This window comes from Falco naumanni, chromosome 3, assembly GCF_017639655.2.
Source record: "Falco naumanni isolate bFalNau1 chromosome 3, bFalNau1.pat, whole genome shotgun sequence".
Classification (NCBI taxonomy): Eukaryota; Metazoa; Chordata; class Aves; order Falconiformes; family Falconidae; genus Falco; species Falco naumanni.
In genome coordinates this window covers 112,091,558-112,113,516 of record NC_054056.1, presented here as the reverse complement: position 1 = coordinate 112,113,516, position 21,959 = coordinate 112,091,558, and positions in this window count along the sequence as shown.

The following is a 21,959-nucleotide window of genomic DNA, read 5'->3' as shown; positions in this document are numbered from 1 at the left end:
ATAGAAGATGCAGCTCTATGTAACAGTATGATGTAGGCTCCGGCATCATACCAACAACAGAGACTCCTTTTGTGAATGGATGAAGCTGAAGCCCTCTCCCCTTACTGACACTCTACATACTGAATATGAGCATATTTAAAAATTAATTTTTAAATTGAATTTTAAATTTGGCATATTTTACAAGGCAATGTCCCTAGCATCCCATTTTAACTTTCTTGCTGCTATACGAAGGGATCTTCTATGCTATTTTCACACAGTCTGCAAGTCTTTATCTCATTACACTCCTCAAAATGTAAGATTATAACTGAAAAAACAGCTGTTAAAATAGCCTTTTTTAAAAAAGTTTCTGTTATTAGGAACACATCTTAAATCACTAGTGGGAAGTTAAGTAGGCTTAGTTAGTGACATGCTGTATAAACTACAGGGAGAGGAACAAAAATGAATGAGGTACTTTTCTATGAAATACTTAGTAAGTAACGTAATTATCTTTAAATATTTATTGATCACTTCTAGGTTTGGTCAATGGTATTACAAAGTATTTAAGAAGTAATTAAAATTATAAAACATCTTGTTTATGTTATCTTCAAGTTTCTGCTCTAAATGGAGACTGAACTACATACAGAGGAGACCAGCTGCTTGCTCAGCAGAGGTACCAACATTCTTCCTGGCTCTGTTGACTTTCCTGGGCTGTTTTCCTCCCTAAATGAACAGGCTTCTTTTAGCGACAGATAAAACTTTCCAGGGTGTACTTGTGATGTGACAATGTAAGTGTTAACCCTCGAGGGTTTTCAATCACAACCTCAGGCAATCCTTTTCTACTTTCTAAGCAGTATGTTTCGCCTCCTGCCCACCCTCTGCAACATAACTGCTGTCCATGTTAGCCAAAGAGACAAAACAGCCCAAATCCCAATCCACAATATCAGCTTGCACTTGCATTCATGTCATACCTTAATATGCTGAGCTATGAGCTGTGGCAGCTGAGGAACAGCCATGCCAGCCATTCTGCAGCCTGGAATGTGATTGTGTAGCTGAGAGATGGGATTGACTGTCTCAGCTAGCACGCGACATGAACACTGCAGGACTATAAACCAGAACACTTAAATTAATGATATAACGTTTTGGTTCAGTTGAATTAATTGTGGTTTATTCAGATCAGCTCATATTTTTTTGAAACAGTTCATTGAGCTCTAATTTTCTGATTTCAACCTCTGTCCTAAAATTACATTCTTGGATCATTAAAGCCCAAGAAGCTCAACAAGCTCTCCAAATAATTGAACAAGATAAAATTCCCTTTGTGAAAGTAAGAACTATGTTTTTTCACTAATGAATTTGCTGCGGTAATAACAATAATGACAACGGGAACGAAGTAGTCAAGAAAATGGCTTTCTGAAGACAGAACTCCACAGCTGCAAGAGCTGTTTTTCTCGTTACCTTTTTCAAAATAGTTTGAATTTTGCTAAAACAGCTTGCACAGGGCAGTGTGACTTTAATTTTCACTAAAAATCACACTGGAGCCTTCAGAGCCCTGGAAAGCTTCCTCACTTTAATCATTCGCTGTATATGAGAGAGCTTACTTTTCCCAAGGTTTGGAATCCAACCCATTGAGAACATCAGGAGCAGCAAGGCAAAAACATATAACTCTTCTGTGGAACTATTCACTCTGTCCCCTTAAACATCAGGTTACTTAGAACACCAAATAAATAAAGATATATCAGGAATAATAGGTCAGCTTGGTGTCTGGTTTATACTGTAAAGATTTATAGCACTTGAGGAAATTTATAATTTTTACTAGCAAGGACATATCACACTCTGTATAAAAAGTGACAGGTCCCTGTCATTATTGAGAGTATCCAGACATGCAAAAAAATGGGTAAACACAATCACAGACTGTCTAGAAGACAATTAAACCCCACTTGTCAATACATGACACTACAGAATACACTAACTGGTGGCTGCTAGCTTACAGTTTAAGGAGACACCATAAAAAATTGATAATCAAATACATAACTGGAAAAGCTATAGACAAAATGTGCTGTCACTCTGGTTTCACACACAAGCAGACCTTTTTATTCCTCAAGAATCTTCACAGAAGGAAAATGAGATGCCTATGTGTATTACACAAACATAAGCCCTTGTGTGCCTGCATATGCAGAAAACTCCTAAAATTCACAGGTCCAGAAATAACACTGAAGAAAGTATTCTTACTAGCATCTTGGAACAAGATCATGAATTCAGAAATAAATTAGTCAGGAAGGTATAAGATATAATTTGTTACTTTTGAACAATCAGGCAAGATATAGCCATGTTGAAAATGTTTATGAGAAGCTGATTGGCAAAGTGGAATTTTCTTGGTTTGCTCTCTTTTTCTGTAAGATCAATTGTTAAACAAAGTGTCAGGATTGTGCATATATAGATTTGTTCATTTATTTGTGAACAGTGATCCACTGAATGCAAAATTTATTGAGAATAGTTTTCAAAGGTGTACCTGGGAGATGTGGAAAAAATATTTTTTTTTTTTTTTTTTAAAAAAAAGAGTTACATGAACTGATAATATATTTTCAACTAGAACTGTGAGGTTTATTTCAGATGGTGCATTTTATTATCCTTTCTGATACTTCAGGGAGCTAGGGAAGTATGCTTTTAGTGAAAAATGTATAGGAAATCAAGAAAACACATTTCCATAAAGTAAATAAATAAATAAATAAATAAATAAATAAATAAATAAATAAATAAAACCCCCCATGGAATTAATGTGTTGACTTATTTCATTGTCATGTCTATTTGCTTCCCAGATATTTTCAGAAATATTTTTTACCATTAAAAGGAAAATCATTAATAAGCCATTAACAATAAAACAGGGATAATGAAGCTAGAAGGAAAAATGCAAATGCAAAATCTATTTACAAGCAATTAATTAGTGGAAATGGACCATAATTTTCTCAGAAGGTGTGCTTCATCCCCCTTACTATATCTCTTTGAATGTTTAGAGAGCTTCAGTAGAAAGACAGTGTCAGTCACTAACTTTGGCATGAAAGCACAGTAGTATTTACATTTCATAATGAAAAATAGCAAAATAGTTGGTTTCATAAAGCTTTGTCTTTTTTTCCTTTTATGTGGCCATTGTGAAATAAAAAATTAAAGGGGAGCCTGCTAATCTGAAGAATTCAGAATGTTGCGTTTCAAGAGGAATGCTGGAATCACAAGATTTAGAGTAAGATTGTAAGATCTGAAAACACTGATTTTGGTACACAAAAGAAATAAGTAAGAACTTGTTAATTTTAGAAAATAAATAATGGATTATTTTCCTTTTTAGCTTTGCTTCCATAGGAAGTATTATGTAAAAAAAAGCATAGCTTTGTAACTGTATATCCTGAACAGCTTAAGCATCTTTCAGAAACATCAAAAATGCTTTTGACTGTGCCTTAAATCATCTACATTTGAGAATGTTGAAGAATATTGCTCTACTTCTCAAAATCAATTTTCCAAAAATCAACAGGCAAAAAATGTATTAAAGATTCAAATCTTGAGGAAAACAATTTATTGTGTCTATTTTAACACTGCTTACAGTTCAAGATTCAAATAGTGAACAAGAACAGAAACATCCTCTGATAATAATTTCTAGATACACAAGTCCGGTCAGGAAAGCAGTGGCTGTGCTAGTTTTCACTGGCAGTAAGTTAAAATAGTGACAGAAAGCAAAGCACGTCCACTGCAGTAGTCTTTCCTCCCTCCTGAGCACACGGCGTAGGCAGTGAAGGAAAATGCTTTTCTTGCCAGTTTTGCTCCTGTTTGAGGAGACTGTATTGAAACTTTTTGGGTTTTTTTCCCCCCACATGCTTTTTATTTAACAATAGTTTGGATAAATCTGTATGATATTTCTTGCACTTTAAAGGAACTGTCCAGCAGATTTATGGGCAATTTGCTATGTAGGCAGAAAGGAAAGGAATACAGATTAGATGATGTTAATGATGGAAAGCATTTGCTGTCTGAGCTGCATTCCATACAGTAACAAGTAAGGTCTGGAGGCAGTTTGTGGTATCTCAGACCTAGACTACAGTCCCCCTGCACCTGTGTTTGTGCAGGCATAGCTTGGTGTGTACAATTTTCTCTGTGTCTGAGCTCCTACCATTAATTTTTTTAATTGATGAAAATCATGATGACAAAAGGTATCAACCAAGCAGTGTTTGGATTTTTTTCTGAAAATAAGAGGTAAGCAGAGGAGAACAACTTCACGTGTCCAGTTGATTGTAAGGCTGCTGCATTATCTCTATTAGCCATGGAGACTCCTATACAGTGCATGGATGCATACTGCAACTGAAGGGGGACATTTTATATAAAGCGTGCTGCAATTTCTGATGATTTTTGCTCATAGTTTCATATTGCTTTGAGGAAAATGTATTTAATTAGTTTTGGAAGTAGGAAATGACAGTGCTTATCTTTATACATGAAGAGTAACTGCCTTCATTTCTGGAGTACATAGGTGTGAGATACAGGTGAGGATTCAGGTTATACATAAGCTGTGATAAGAAAGGTGGATCTTTTTTATGTATAGGTCCTTAAAACAGAAATATTCAGCCTCACTTAAATATCAGAAGCAGTCCAGTTGTAATAGCACAGAACCTGATAAAGGCACTCATATTTTTTTTAGTGGCCTCATGCTGCATTGTACCAGGTAACTTCTGACTGCATTTAGGCATGATGTGATGAAAAGTGAAAGCATTTTCCTGTCTCTTCTTGCACATTTTTCTCCTTGAAACTATGAGAATATCCAGTTTTGTTTTTCTTTTGCTTATTATTCTTCAAAGGTTGAAGGAAAATACAGTCTCTGTATTGACATGAGGTAGATGCAGAGCTCCATGTTAATACTTGACCCATAAAATGCATGGAAATCACATAGAAGGTGGTCAGTTTTGGGAAAGGCAATGACTTACATAGCTGTCTATTCCTTAACTTCTACTTTCATAATAAGGTTCAAAATTGAAACATGAGGCTGTTCAAACTGAAAAGGCAATATGTCAGCAATTATTTTTTCTCAAAAAATAATCACCAAATTAATTAAGAAAAACTATTTGGTTCATAGTCATTGAAAGAATAAATTTGCTGCCCTTCAAACATGGACTATGTTTTAGATAGCAGATAAAATCTGCAATATATTACACTGGGCTTATAAAATATTTTGCTTCATATTTATTTGTAATTATGGTTTAAGGATGGAAACGACAGTCCAGACTTGATTATGAAAATGAGCTAGGATTTTTTCTTTTTTTCTTTTTTTTTTTTTTTTTTTGCAAATGATCCAGGAATGAATCTTGATCACTTTGGTCACATTTACTATCTGTAGTTATTTCATGAATTGCTTAGAGGACTACTCATTTATAAATATTTATTTTTTACTATTTGCTTGTTTTGTTTTGTATTTTCTAAAACTTGGGGCTTTTTTCTGAGTTCTTTTAGTTTTGTTTTTTCTAAGTAACATGCATTTTTTTACTGCTTCACCAAATAATGGCAATATTTTAAATGGGGAAATATTGAATCTCCTTCCAAGAAATTAATGGAGAATTCATCATTCATGCTATTTTTCCTAAAACTTCTGGTACTTTCATTAGGAATTCCCAAATTCTGTCAGGATAAATTCAAAGTACAAACACAGTCCACTGATCTTTAAGCTTTTTGTATTTTATCAGATTTTGTCAAGACTATTGAATAGGAGTGTAGGCTTTTGACTTGCACACTGATACTGTAGAAACTGAACATATGTGGCGAATGAAGAGACGGGACGCAGCTTGATGCAAGCAAGTTGTCCGTTTATTAGTGATTTTCTTACAATTATATATGTTTCTATCTTCTACATATTATACACTGATTGGTTAAATCTTAAGCATAAAAAACACTGATTGGTTGACATTTAAGGCACACCGTTAAAACAATAGGAACTGATTAGTTTACCTTGTCATAGCAACAATTTCGATTCTAAGATTAGGGGGTTTCTTCCTACTTGACTTTCTTAATTAATAAAGTTCCTTATTGGCACTATTCGTTCCCTTATCTGGCTACTTGTTCCTCTTTGTCCATCTGGTTGCCATCTCAACTGCAACGGCTCAAGAGTCTGCAGTTAGCTTGCTCCTTTGTTCCCAGGGCTTGTGCCCTACAAGTTCTAACATGTCTCTATTCATCAGGCTAACAGTATTGGACTCTTGTCCTTGAGGCCTTGTCCTGCATCTCCCCCTTCCTGTTGCACAAAAAGAACCCTTGAAATTGAATGAGTTGTTAATTTTCAAAGTATTGTAATAGACAAGGTATAAGTAATAAAACAAACAAAAAAGCAACTAAAGCATATATAATCATCTTCACTAAACTTCTTAATCATCCTGAAATATCCCAACCACTAAACAGTTTATCTAACCAATCCCAAGTATCACTTTGTTGAAGATGAGAAACTCCATCCTTCAATCTTTGGATGCTAGCATGAATTGATTCCGAATGATCTGAAAGGTTCATGCAACACATCGCTTCAAACTCTTCACGACCATGACCTTGTGCCAGAAGCAAAAAATCTATTGCAGCTCTATTTTGTAATGTCGCATGGCGAACACTATCAACATTTAATAAAAGACCAGACAGGGCACTGCTTGTGGCATTAGTTTGTTTGGCAAGCCAACAGCCAAGCTTATCTAATGTTGTCAGAGCATTTCCTGCAGCAGCTCCAGGCAACAAAAGAGATGCAGTAAAGCGTTGGCCAAAGGACCAAAATTACATGTTATCATCACAATCGGGGGCAAATGCATGAGTGCCACGCTTTGTCCTTCGAGAGTAGCGATGTTGTAAAATCATAGATGTGTTAGGAGTCAGGACGGAAAGTCGCCCTAAACTACACGGACCTCCTTTTATATGAGAAGGTATGACAGGCCATGCTTGATCCCCACAAATAAAGAATACTCCAGCAGGTAGTGAGAGCGGAGCATTGCTAGATTTAGACAAGTTGTTAGCAGTGTAATTACACCCGATACTTGCATTTCTAAAAACAGGATGAATAGGGGAAACATCCCATGCCCTAGATTGATTCTTTCCAGTGTAGTTAAATTTTATGCAAAAATCCATTTTTACAGAACCAAGGAGTTCAATTTCCTGTGGTTCCAAAGTGACCAGTGGGAGACAGGGTGTCCATACATCCCAATTGTCTGTCACATTTTTTTATACGTTTTTGGGTGGAAAAAGACTTTGAAGGTTTCTAGGTATAGGCCATTCATCTAATGGTAAGCCCACAAGACATGTGGAAAAAGGCTGATCCAGAGTAGCCATAGCAAGACACAGAGTATCCTGACCAGTCAAGTTCACCAACGTAACCCAAACATTTACCTTTGGTAGAAAAGGGGTATAAGAGCTACCTTCAATAGGCCAAGGTCCAGATGTGAACATCATTATCCATATTAATGACAACGCTTGTTTCTCCTTTTCTTTTTCCATCGTCGTTTTACAACCAGCCATTCTTCTGGTCGTACTGTCCACGACCAAGGAACTGCAATTGATTGCCCACACTCTAATCCTATAATAATGTTCTTGTTAATAATATAAATTCTTCTTGCTAATATAATATATTGAAACAACAACCATGCAATAGCCCGTACTTCTAGGCTTTCAATCAATGATAAAAAATTTGCAAAAACTAAGTTTGGCAAAATCTCAGAACCTAATCCTATAACTCCCTCTATTTCCAAAAGAGGTTTTCCCATAAAACGTTCAGCCCACTGTATCTGATTAAACCTTAATATTTGATTGTTACACCCAGAACACATCCAATGACCCCATCTGTCCCTTAGTCTTACAACTTGCCAGCGATCCTGATCACAGAGTTCACAATGAATCTTGATCCACGGTCGACAGAATGGTCCATGTTCATAGCAACATAACTGTAGAAATCAAGACGCTGTCCAACCTGGTTCGTGACGGTGTCGTTGAAAGTCGATGTAAGGGAAGATAATATCTGCTAGCGGTGCCGTCAGTGCGTTGGGGATCTGGTCTGGTCCAAACGTATTACCTTTGTTAAGTGGTTTGATCCAGGGTGATAGTGTTCGTTCTAAGCACTGTAAAAAGTTAAATCTAGATTCTATATCCTGAATGTGGGTATCTGACATTAATGCAAAACAGAAATCCTCATGCAGTTTTTATTTCATTCTGTAGGGTCAGTGTCGGTATCAGTTGTCTGCGGTAAATTTTCACTGAAAGGTCGTAAAATCTTTGCTGGGATCCATCTGGGTCCTTTTTCTGTGGAGACACAAGCATAACCTTTCCCCCATGTAACAAGAGGATATGGTCCCATAATTTTACCTGTTTCTGGATCTCGAACCAATACTGGGGCTTTAACCCGTGCCTCGAAGGAGGCATTTGCAGTAAAATGTCAAACTATCGGTGGGTTGTTATCTATTAAAGAACAATTTAAAAAATTAAAAACATACAATGCTTTCTGTAAGCGTTCCTCCGGAATAGCCTTTCCCATTCCCCCTTTTTGTTGTTGTAATAGACGTTTTAGAGACTGATGAGACCGTTCAATGAGAGATTGACCGGTGGGGGAATGAGGAATGCCAGTAACATGAGTTATACCCCATAGGGCAAAAAAGGTTTTTATAGTTGTTGAAACATAAGCTGGGCCATTATCTGTCTTTATCTTTGAGGGAATACCCAATGTAGCAAAAGCACACATTAAATGTCTACCTTTTCTCCTGTATGACAAGAGGCAAACAAGGCACCTGAAAATGTGTCAAAGGAGGAGTGGATATATTTAAAGTTACCAAACTCAGAATGATGTGTAACATCTGTTTGCCATAATTGTAGGCTTTGTAATCCTCTAGGGTTAACTCCTGCAGCAATTGATGGGAAAGAATGTTTTTGACAATCAGAACAGACAGCAATAATACTTGACGCTTGTTGAGAAGTAAGGTCAAACTGTCGTTTAAGAGCTCCAGCATTTTGATGGAAAAAAGAGTGACTTAGTTTAGCTTGTGCAATGTGGTCTGGCAGTACTTGAACTGGTAACGTCAATAGATTAGCTCGTCGATTGCCTTCTGCAAGAAAACCAGGTAGTGAGGTGTGAGACCTAATATGCATAACAAAATAAGGCGCAGATCAAGAGTCCAAAAGGAAAATAAGTTCCTGTAACAGGGTAAAAAGTTGTGAATGTGAAACATTCTGCAGCACAGAAACTTCGGCTCGTGTAACAATATCTGGAACATAAGCAGAATCAGTAACAAGGTTGAGTGGTATATTCCATTTTCGGAAAATTTCGAACAACTGCATTCAGCTCTACTATTTGAGGTGAACCGGAGACTGTCTCTATGTCCGAGTCCCATTGTCTCCGTTGATCATCGCACCACAGAAGAACAGATTTATGTGTTTTGCCTGATCCATCTGTAAACACAGTAAGTGCCTGTAAGGGTTGTTAGCTTCTTTTTAACATCAGACAAAAGTCAATGTTAAACAGTTTGTGTGAAGGTGGATGGGAAGTTATTTGACCTGTATGGTCGGCAAGTGCCATAACAAAGCTGTCTGATTGCTGATAAAGCCATTGTTAAGTATACTGTTGTTATTGGTAGACAAATACAGACAAAATCCTTCCCTGATAAGGTTAACAGGCGTGATCTAGCTTTAACAATCAGAGAGGCAAACATTTCATGTTGTGTCAAAATAGTTTTTGTAGACTGGTTAGGTAAAAAGATCCATTCAATAATTAACAAGGGGTCTGAGTTCTGAAGGTCCCATTGAAATAACAGGGCATGAGGCTGTCGTGCAGGGTTTAAAATAATCAAGTCAAAAGGTAGTTCAGGGGCCCATCGGTGGGCCTGTCGAGAAGCGATAGCTGAGGCAACCTTTTGTAAAGATGTATCTGCTTCAGAGTTAAGATTACGTGGAGAACAAAGATTAGTGTCCCCTTTTAGTAGTTCAAACAGAGGACCCAAGTCTGTGTTAGAAATTCCCAATAATGGTTGAACCCAATTTATTGTTCCCAGTAATTTTTGTGCATCATGCAGGTTTCTTACATTGGTATTGATCTGCAATTGTTGAGGAACAATAGTTTGTGCTCTTATTCGCCAGCCCAGATATTTCCAAGGGGGAAACTTTTGGACCTTTTCTGGTGCTATACAGAGACCTGCCGAATTCACAGCATCTGTGACAAGGGCTACAGCTTTCTCCATGACTTCGTGCTGCCACTAAAAGGTCATCCATATAATGATACAATAACACAGTAGGCATAGCATTTCAGACAGGACTGAGTATGTTTGCAACATACCATTGACACATTGTAGGACTATTTTTCATACCTTGTGGCAGTACAACCCACTGATATCTCTGCAATGGAGCTTGCATGTTGATGCTTGGAATTGAAAAAGCAAATTTTGGGGCATCATCTGGATGCAACGGGATACTGAAAAAACAATCTTTAAGATCTATGACAGTTAGATGCCAATGTCGAGGGATCATAGTTGGGGACGGGAGCCCGGGTTGGAAGGCTCCCATATCTTCCATAGCATCATTAATTTTTCTGAGATCATGGAGCAAGCGCCACTTGCCAGTTTGTTTTTAATAACAAAAACTGGTGAATTCCATGGGCTAGTAGAAGGTACAATGTGTCCTTTGGACAGTTGTTCTGAGACTAAGTTTTGAAGTGCGTGAAGTTTTTCCAAAGGAAGGGGCCATTGATCCACCCAAATAGGAACATCAGTTTTCCAGGTTATTTTTAGGGTGTAGCACACTTCAATGGCCCCATCTAAAAATGTGTACGGATAGACATTCCCCATTGTGACAACACATCACGTCCCCACAAAACCATAGGGACAGGCAGTACAAAAGGTTTAACAGAAGCAACATATCCCTCTGGTCCTTGAATTCGAATTAGTTCCAAACTCTGACGACTGTTACCGGTCCCCCCTATCCCAGCCAGGGTCTGAGAGACATTAGTCAATGGCCATTGCGGAGGCCATTTAGCTTGAGAAATTACTGTGACATCAGCTCCAGTGTCAATTATTCCATTTAGTGCTATTTGTTGGTCATTGTAAATAAGGGTACACTGATACATAGGTCGCTGTGGAGAAATGGATTGTACCCACAAAATGTGAGGTAACCCTGTAGATCCAAAACCTCCTCTCCTCTGCGGAGGGTGATCAGTAGTAAGAGAGCTTACCCTTGCTGGAATCAGAATCAATTGCGCTATTCGACTGCCCTGAGGTATCGTACAAGGCGGAAATGGAGCCCATGCCATAATTTTAATTTCGTTCACACTGTCAGAGTCAATAACACCTGGTAAAACAAATAGACCAGACAATGTTGTGGAAGATCTACCAATTAATAGAGCTTGTGTATCAGGGGGTAATGGTCCTTTGACATTTGTTGATAATAAATGAACCGAGGAATTGAGCGACGTTACTGTGTTGCCAGGTCCAATCCAGCACTGCCTGAGGTTGCTGGACAGAGACTTGAGGTGTTGGTACTTCTCTCTGAGGTTGTTGAAATGTCAGCTGTGGCACTTGTGTCTGCGCGCATCGCTGCCCCGTGCTCCGTGGTCGGTTTCCCTGTATCGGTTGTCCCTGGAAGTCATACTTAGATCGACATTGATTAGCATAATGACTCCCTTTCTGACATTTCGGAAAAACTCCAGGACCAGGAGGTTGCTGTTTATTCCCTGCAGCCCACGCAAGACAATTTCTCTTTAGATGACCAGGCTTACCACAACCACAGCAATTTCCCACACCACGCATCGCTGCGAAAGCAGCAGCCATAGCTTCAAACGTATGGTCAACCGTACCGATTCGGTTACATGCTTCCACCATTTCCACCAGAGTGGGGTTCGGGATGGGAAGGGACTTCAGTAGCCTTTTACAATCAACATTAGCACTTTCAACAGCTAGTTTTGTTAGCAATATATCCCGAGCTTCCGCATTATCTACTTGATGTTCCAAAGCCTGTTTTAGCCTGTCAGTAAACTGCATATAAGGTTCTTGAGATTCCTGAGTGATGTTAGTAAAAGCTTTTTGTGGCTTTTGTAAGTCAGGGACCTGGAAAAAAGCCTTTTTCGCCTCTTCACAGTTTTGAGCCTGTGCTACCAGATCAGCACGTGCACCGGTGCCTGTAAGATGTTCTATTGCTAGTGCAGCTAATGCAGCATCATTATGATTAACATACGTGAGCAGGAGTGCTTGCAGTCCTCCTCTCCAATGCGACTCCCATAACGTGTACTGAGTCAGGGTTAGTAGCAATCGTGCTAAAGATTTCAAATCATGAGGAGTCATGATATAAGTATCAAACACAGAAGATAACAGACTTATAAAGTAGGGAGAAGAAATACCATGTTCCATAACTGTGCGGCGCAGTTCTTTAACAACCAAAAAAGAAAGAGCCTCTCATCGTGCTCCCCCTGCCTGACCCTGAGTATACAAGACCGGAGCAACTATAGTTTTAGCCATTTCTAAATCCCCCTCCTTTAAGGCTTGTTTCTTTATTTTTGTCCACACATCACGTAGATCAGGAGGGTATACAGGAGGGTATAAATCAGGTTCTTTTTCAGGGTCTATCGGTCCTGGGTCAAAGGGATCTTCTTCTGGCAGACACTCCACTGCATTGACACCCAGGGGTCTACAGCACTGTGACTTAGAGGCTGATAAGGAAAGAGCTATAGGAGCTTGCTATTCCTCCTCCTCTCCTTCCTCTGGCTTTTCTTCCTGTGCTTTCATAGTCTCAAAAATAACTCTCCATGAAGAGAGCAGACAGTGGGACTCAGTATTGCCTTTTTTCGCAGAATCCCACAATTTCACCCCTGTGTCGTCCCAAAGTTCCCGCTTAAAACTTGTAGATGCAGTCACAGCGGGCATATTTACTTGCACCCATTTGAGCATTGCTTTAAGGTCTTGCCCAGAAATACTTTTCTTATGTTTATTAAGAAGACCTTTCATAAGCTCATAAACGTCTCTTTCTGGGGACGAAGCCTGATTCCCCATTACGGATTTCTCACAGCTCACCTCTCAACTCCGGAGGGATTTCAAGCCGGCCAGCTCCTGCTTCCTTTCAGCGGATCATTCAAAGTTCTGTGGGATTCGCTGCAAGTCGCTCAGATAGGCGATTCCAGATCCGCTCCACATCAGATCCTTCACCGGATTACGTTGGGGGTCACCAATTTGCGGCGAATGAAGAGACGGGATGCAGCTTGATGCAAGCAAGTTGTCCGTTTATTAGTGATTTTCTTACAACTTTATATGTTTCTATCTTCTACATATTACACACTGATTGGTTAAATCTTAAGCATAAAAAACACTGATTGGTTGACATTTAAGGCACACCGTTAAAACAATAGGAACTGATTAGTTTACCTTGTCATAGCAACAATTTCGATTCTAAGATTAGGGGGTTTCTTCCTACATGACTTTCTTAATTAATAAAGTTCCTTATTGGCACTATTCGTTCCCTTATCTGGCTACTTGTTCCTCTTTGTCCATCTGGTTGCCATCTCAACTGCAACGGCTCAAGAGTCTGCAGTTAGCTTGCTCCTTTGTTCCCAGAGCTTGTGCCCTACAAGTTCTAACATGTCTCTATTCATCAGGCTAACAGTATTGGACTCTTGTCCTTGAGGCCTTGTCCTGCAGACATAGTATATTCCATTTCTCATGAGTCACTGCAGAAAAGACAGTGATGCTGAAAGGAAGGAAAAGTATAAATATACTGTACTGGATTTGGCTGGGATAAAGCTTATTTTCTTCAGTGGCTTCTATGAGACTAGGTTTTGGATTTGTGCTGAAAACAGCATTGAAAATACAGGGATGTTTTTGTTATTGCTGAGCAGTCCTTACAGAGCTGAGGCCTTTTCTGCTTCTCATACCACCCCAGCAAGGGGTAGACTGGGGGTGTAGAAGAAGCTGGGAAGGGACACAGCAAGGGCAGCTGATCCCAACTAACTGAGGCGATATTCCATACCATATGCTGTCATGATCAGCATATAAAGCAGGGGGAAGAAGAAGAAAGGGGAGGATGTTTGGAGTGATGGTATTTGTCTTCCTAAGTAATTGTTAAGCATGATGGAGCCCAGCTTTCCTGGAGATGGCTGAACACCTGTCTGCCGATGGGAAGTAGTGAATTAATCCCTTGTTTTTCTTTGCTTTACTAAGCAAACTTTTTAAACTGTCTTTAGCTCAACCCACGAGTTTTCTCACTTTTACCCTTCTGATTCTTTCCACCATCCTAATGTGCCAGAAATGAGCAAGGGGCTGGATGGGGCATTGCTGCTGGACAGGATTAAACTGCAACAATATACTTGAGCCATTTCAGTAATTTCTGTTCTTTAGTTAAGCAAGACTCTAACTTCTTGCTGTGCAGTTCAGCTTCTAAACTTATCAGAGGACAAGTAAAATTCAGCACCTTTCCCTAGACAAATCAGAATAACAGGAAAAAAAGGCTGAGTATCAACTGCTCTAGTGATTTCCTGCTGTCCATGCTTAGTCAGATTTGGTTTTCGATAGAAGAGACCATACAGTGTCTGCAACAAAGAATTGAAAGTGGCTTGCCTTAGAAGTTTCTGAAAAGCATACCTTGTTCCACAAAGAACATAAGATCACAAAAACACATAGATATTGTAACAGGAGAAACCACAATGGACAGTCATAAAAGGAAGAGGTGGCAAATCCAAAAGACAAAGCAGATATATATGAGATACATAAGTTAATGGAAAGGATACACAACTTTTCAAAACAGCAAAGTAAACAAGCACTTTCTGCTGTACTGAGTATACATCAAATTGTGCGTCCATGGAGAACAATAACTGGGAAACTAATGATGTTATCTCATGTGTGTGACACATCAGTAAGCTACCTTGTTCATTCTCATAGCAGCATGCATTGCATTTTTCAGCCTTTTGAGGTTTGTACTGAAATACGAGTTTTTAAAACAGACTGTGATGGAAAGCCTGGCTGGATAGGGGAACTTGGCACTAAGATAGATGCTTTAATTTTTTTTTCATTTTTTTTTTCTTTTTTCCTTTTTTTTTTCCTTTTTTTTATTTTCCCTTTTTTTTCCTTTTTTTTCTTTTTCCTTTTTTTTTTTTTTTTTTTTTAATGAGCATTGGTTCCAATTTCTGTGTGTAGAAAGAAAACCCTTATTCACTTCTTGTTCAGATTTTAACTTGAAAAGTTAAAAGTTAACGATTTTCCTCTCAGTAATGTTCTATAATACTGTTGTAGTGTCTACATAAGTATGTCTTCTAAAATTGATGTAAAAAGGATATCTTATATTTATGTATGTTTTGATTTTGGAATTTGTCCAAAGTGGATTTATGAAGGGAAAACATGACCTATTTACATTAAAGTCTAGTATTGGTATTAGAAAAAAGAGTAATATATGTGAAAAAAATTAATCTAGGGGTCAGAAGTTCCCCCACCTGTAGAACAATTGACCTTTGGAAGAGCTTTTAATTTGGAGCAGTAGGTGCAAAACATCTGACTAGGATAGAAGTGGAGCTTGCTAGGCTTGTGAACAAAAGTACATTGCTTGTACTAGGAGGTAACTGGTGTCTGGAGCTGTCCACCTTTCCTCATATGACATTCAATAATGCAATATAGCATAGATAACTCAATTATTTCATGTTCAGCAAACTGCCGTCAAATCTAAAGCAGTTTCAATATGATCCTACATGTAGTCCTTATGTTTTTGATACAAAGTGTATTCCCAGCTGTATGGCTATAGTCCAACTTCAGAAAGAATACCATTCAGCAGAAAAAGACATTCAAACCCAAATAAATGACCACTGCTTTTCAAGAGAGTAACTTGTCACCAAGTAAATGGATCTATGATGAATTATAGACTTTCACAAATTATGAGGTACGAGGATCACAAATCACACTTGTTGCCTGAACATTGTTGCATATCAGCTGAGAATATCTTTAGTCTGTTCTTGGACTAACCCTTACAATGTGGGCACAGCTATCCCAACATTGAAGTGATGGACACTTTAAAATACAGTGACAAATTATTGACCAATTATTTAATGTATAATTTCAAAATCAACAAACAATTTTCATTAAAATTATTCCAGCACATGTTAAAAACGAGCAAAGCAATGGTTAAAGGAGTTTGATTACAGGTTGTTTGGTCCTTTTGCCATTCTTTGCTTCTAGGTCAAGACCTTCCTTGTTTGTTTATCACAATGCTGTCCTGCCCTCACCAGTTGCTCTTGTGTTTTGAGATGATATGTAGAACCACTCTCTTCCATCCAAACCGAAGCATTATCATGTGTGCCAGTGGCACAGTCCTTCACATTTCCTCGTGCTTGTTGCAGTTTTCAATATGGTTTAGTCTAGTTTATGTTATTGATAAGTTAGGTTAAATGCAAATGCTACATCCTCATTTACTAAGTCAACATCAGAGATCTTTGTGACTACCTTTGCAGGGCCTAGAACTCAATCTGAACAGCAGCACTACCTGCTAACTCTGCGAAACAGGTTGCAACACAGGGTGAACTGAGAAAAATAATACTGGGATTTCTCAGACAGCAGTCAGAAACTGTAAACATCTTACAAGACTAGGTCTTCAAGTTTCACATACATAGCTATTAGATGAGTAAAGGTTGCAGCAAAATTTGCATAATTACACTTGTATGAAACCAACAGATTAAGTAATCTTAAACAAAATCAAACAGTACAACATTTATACTGTCAACTGGGAACAAGACCAAGCCTTTAAATTTTCATCTGTTTTTTATTTAATATTCAGTTTTGTTAAGCTTTCAGTTTCTATTACCTTTCTTTCTGTTTGTGTCATCATGCTCAGTATGCTTTTGGACTTCATGTTTATTGAGTAGCCTTGACTCTGTTGTACTCAAGGCTTTGCTGTACTGTAAGAAACTCTAAAACGTCTGACTTTAAATGTGTTGTTTAAAGTAACAATACAAGAAAAACATTTGGCGAAGCTTCTCTACATTATAGAAAGCTGTCAAATTTAGGAGTTAAGATTCATTAAAGAAATTTGAAGCAGACAAAGAGTTGATGCTTTCAGACAAATTCCCTTTAGAAGGGAATTCTAAGCATCTTTGAATTGCAGAACCCCAACCCAATAGAGGTACCTGAGATTCTGCTCAGAAGCTTAGAAATATGGGTGCTGGTTTTCATTTCAGAAATTTCCACCTGCTTTTTACATTGTTTTTGACAATGTAGATGATGTGTATAATTTGATTATTGTGAAACAGCCTAGTGCATTGATTTGATATCTATAAAATGTCATGGAGTTGGACTAATGGTAGATTAGAAACATCACATTTAGGGTATTCTTCACTCTGAATACACCTCAATATTTCTCAGGGTCTTTGGTGAATCAAATGAGTTTTTCATACAGCAATCAGACCCCTTGACAACCAAGTTTTCTAGATATTTTCAGCAAATGTAGAGATATTTTTTTTCTTTCACATCAAATAGAAATTGGATTAAATTTCACATTTCATGTTGTTGACACTAAACACAAATAAAAAATAATTTAGCAACTGACTGAATTAAATAGTTGGGAAAATTAGATAAGGTTAATGATCTGTTTTAGCCTCACATTTAATGTGCCTACTGAGACTACTTTTCATAAAAAATTATTGGGTGTTTATTGTATATGCAGTAAGACATAAACCAAACTCATTAATAGCATAGAAGAAAAACAAGTTTCCTTTTTGAGAATTAAATATTGCTACTTATAACAGCAACAAATGCAAAAATATTTGAATGAAGAAACAGTGAAATCTCAAGTTTGAATAATATATTAACATTTATTTAAATAGATCATAATTATGGGTTCTTGTTTGCATTTTAACAAATATGGGTCCCACTAGAGCAATAAATTGTGACAAGTTTAATCACAAAGTGCAACTACATTATGTTTAGTATAGATTTTTTAAATTTCTTCTTATAAAGATGGGTTATAAAGCTAAAATACATATATTTTCAACAGCCTGTCTCAATTTAGGGTTGTTTACATCACAAGGTACACCTTTATATATTTTCATGGATTTCATAAACGTTTTATAGATCATCTCTCAAAGCAAACACATTAAAATAATGCACAACACTTAACATAATTCCACTAAGTTTTATAGACTTTCTTAGTTATGATGACATATTTATACTGTATTCATTTAACTATCATTAAAATAGCTTAAATAAATTGTATAATGCAATAATAGTGATGCATTTTAGCAATGAGTTTTTCTTGCCTTTTTTTTTGTGATTATGTCCAGGTTCTTAATTGCTGCTAACATGAATACAGGATTTTAAAGAGTCTTCATCTACTTTACCATTCACCTGCAAACAATTACCATCAAAATATTCTACCTAACTGTATTATCATTAAATACATTTGAAATGACTTGGCACTTTTAGAAATGGATTACTATAAAATGTGTATGGGTCACCAAGCGTTTATATAAAAACATTCTCCTTCAGATTGTAATTCCAGTATCTTGGTCTTCAGTTTGCCCCTTTATGTTAACCTCAGAGTGCCACGGACCTTTTGGATCACACACGTATACATATATATGCACACATTTGCATATGCATAAATCATATACACATACTTACAAATCTATGCATAAGTACACATGCGTATGCACACTCCCACACATATATACGTACACACATTCTTATTTTTATATACATATATATATATGTGTGTATACATATGCTGACTAAAGATCACTTAGGAAAGGGACATGAAAAAAGAGCAACTTTCTGAGTATTTGCGGTTGGGACTGCATAAAGTCTGTCGCAGATGAGTGGTTTAGATTAAGTTGCTTAAAGATTCACCATCAAAAATATGAGTGGAATAGTTTTAATACAAGTTTGGTGGAGTACAACTTCACAAAGTTTGACGGTCAGGTTGACTCTCTTACTTATTACATGGATAGAACACACAAAGAAAAATCAAATTCAAAATCAAGTTATAATAAAAATCAAATTTAGAATCAAGTAAAAATTAAACTGAAATTATTTACAGGGGGATCAAAGACACAAGGCGTAAGGGAGGTGCTACCATTGAGTCACAAGTTTTACAGAGCACCCCCTTGCTTTCTGAACTCGTTGGCAGAGTTTAGGTGTGGCTAGATCCAATCTTAGTCTCAGATTTGGTCAACAGTTTATGTCTATATAAAGAAAAGATAGAAAGAGTAGGACAAAAGAGTAAAGGAGTTCCTTCTGCTAAGTCATGAGGTTCAGAATGGGCCCCCTTAATTTCTAAACTCTTTTTAGAGCCTAGGTGCTGCTAGATCCAATCTTAGCCTCAGACTTGGAAAATGGATTACATCTAAGGGTATATATTGAGAGCGAAGATTTACACACAGTATAAGGTTGTTGACAAAATAGTAGCAGCACTTACTCATCAATAAATTTAACATTTATGAAGTGATTTGATAGGATTTACTCAATTATAAAAGTGATTTGATTACTGATCCAAAATGCTAACTGTATATTTTTGACATATATATATATATATGTATATTATACTGTATTGGTTATGAGGTATCTAAATCAGTTTGTGCACACACACATGCACACATATCAAAAGGAATAGGTGCATAGAAATACATGTACAAAGGTATACATACTAAAAGTTCCCCTCGAGTTCAGTGAAATACTCATGTTGAATGTCTTTTTGTTTATCAACAGGTGAAGGGTTTGGCCTCAAGAAGCAGGGGTATCAGCTCAGGTGCTGTTACCAGCTTTTGGCAACGGTCCCCCTAGTATCACAAACTTAGGAGTTCAGAAGCTCTGAGTAGCATCCCACTCAAAGGGAGATGCTGGTCACAGCCTGCTGCAGTCCAGGAGAGTTCAGTCAGACTTGGACTGTTATTTATAGGGTTCTAGGTGATCGGCTTTAGTCATCTGTAAATTTTCATTCTGGCCATTATCTGAGATGGTCATTTTTCAGTGACAATGGTACTGTTCCATTTGGGCTATGATTCAGCTCAGGAACATCCCAAGGCTGTCAGGGCATGACTGATTACCTTTTTCATTTCCACCTTTGACAGGCAACAAGAATTCCTGGTATGAGCAGTACCACTCCCCACCTTAGTCATGCAAAAGTTGTTGGTATGATCAAAGGCTGCCCAACTGTCCAACCCATTACTCAAATGCCAAGACCTAACAGAGACTTCTGAGGTTGTAGAGCAGCCCAGGGAAGTGGTTGAGATGCAACACCACAAAGTCCCAGTCACAAATTTCAGTTTCATATTTGTGATTGGGACATTCAGTGGGTTCTGAACATCAGGAAACAATTTTCTACTGTGAGGGTGACTGAGCACTGGCACCGGTTGCCTGGGAGAGGTTGTGGAGTCACCATCCTTGAACATGTTAAAAAAAAATCTGGACATGGTCCTGGGTAACTGCTTCTAGGTGGAAGGGAGGGTTGGGCAAGATGACCCCCAGAGGAGTCTTCCAATCTCAACCGTTCTGTGATAGTTTGATAAAACCTCATTTGACAATTAGTCTTAAACCAGTGTCTTCCTAACCTCTTGATCTCACAGTTCTCTAACATGTTTATGAGTTCTGGCATAGTGTTGTCATTCAGACTCTTCAAATTAAAAGGAACTGTGGAGCTTTCCTACCTACAGTCTTCTTCTGTGGTGTTTCCATCACAAAGACCGTTCGCCTTATTAGGAGTCAGCACACCTGAATAGAAACAGATTCCAACTGGTTTGGGCAAATAATTTGAAAAGTATTCAAAAATCCCTTTCCCTATGTCCTTTTGCTAGCTTTCTCTTATCTCACTTTCTCTCTCCTAATCCAGTTTAAACGGATAGAGTTCATACAAAGCATGATTTAAAAGCATGCATTAACTATTGTTTACATTCAGAACAAAACCAACTAAAAAAAAAAAAAATCCCCCCCCCCATATAAAATCAGACAAACATGGCAAAAACCCACATATTAACTCTATGGAAATGCATATCAAGCAGTTCAGCAAGATGAACAAGATAGTACCTCTGGAAAACTTCTATTTAGTGACCAGGCACAAAGAGTAGGATAAATGATGAAATGATATATTCTGCAATGTTTCTGTTGGCTAAAAATCATGTTCATTGCCTGGTCTTTTTAAATTATTATTTTTTTTTTTTATGGTGGTGCTTATGAATAATAAAACGAGTTCTAAAGAAGAAGGCCATAAAAGAAATAATGTTTAGAACTTTGCTAGTCTTCAGGCAGGTTACATTTTACATCAGTTTACAGTGTTTATAAGTCTCAGGTATTGCAAGCTCCATGATACAGAAGTATTTAAATAAATGTAACCCAAATAATATTTTTTGTTTGAAGCTAAATAAAACAAGAGATCTATACCCATCTACAGAATTCTCAACAAGTATTGAAATGTTTTAAATACCTGACCATATATGGACTCTTTTCTTACTACTGTTGTTCTTAAATACCCATGAAACATTATTCTTAAGCATCCACTCTTCTGAGAAGTGTACCAACAGACAACATGGTAAATCTGATGCTCCAACTGCACAATTACTATGTGCAGATCATGTTGTGAAAAACTTCCCTACTCATTCATTGTCAATCTTCTATGAGGTAAACAGAGAAAATTATTATATTCATGATTCTTAATAGAACACTATTTGTGTTTACAGAAAATATCTAACTTTGACTTGTGAATTTTGGAGCATTGGAACTGATATTTCTTTTAGTTTCAGGATGTTGCGTGAAGCCCACATTAAATTAAAAGCAAAATGGCTGCAAACTCTGGAATGTGATCCTTTCCCCAGCCTCAGCCCTGTTCCCAGTTTTCTTACATTTTAATTTGAAATGATACTGTCAAATAGTATTTTCAGCTTTTCAACATAAATACAACCTGTCAACTTGAAGGGAACACTATGCACCTGTAAAGAATGCTTGTTTTGGAGATTTCTAAAGATAACTGAGTAGCACTTCAATTATCAGGATTTTTTCTGTATTGTCTGT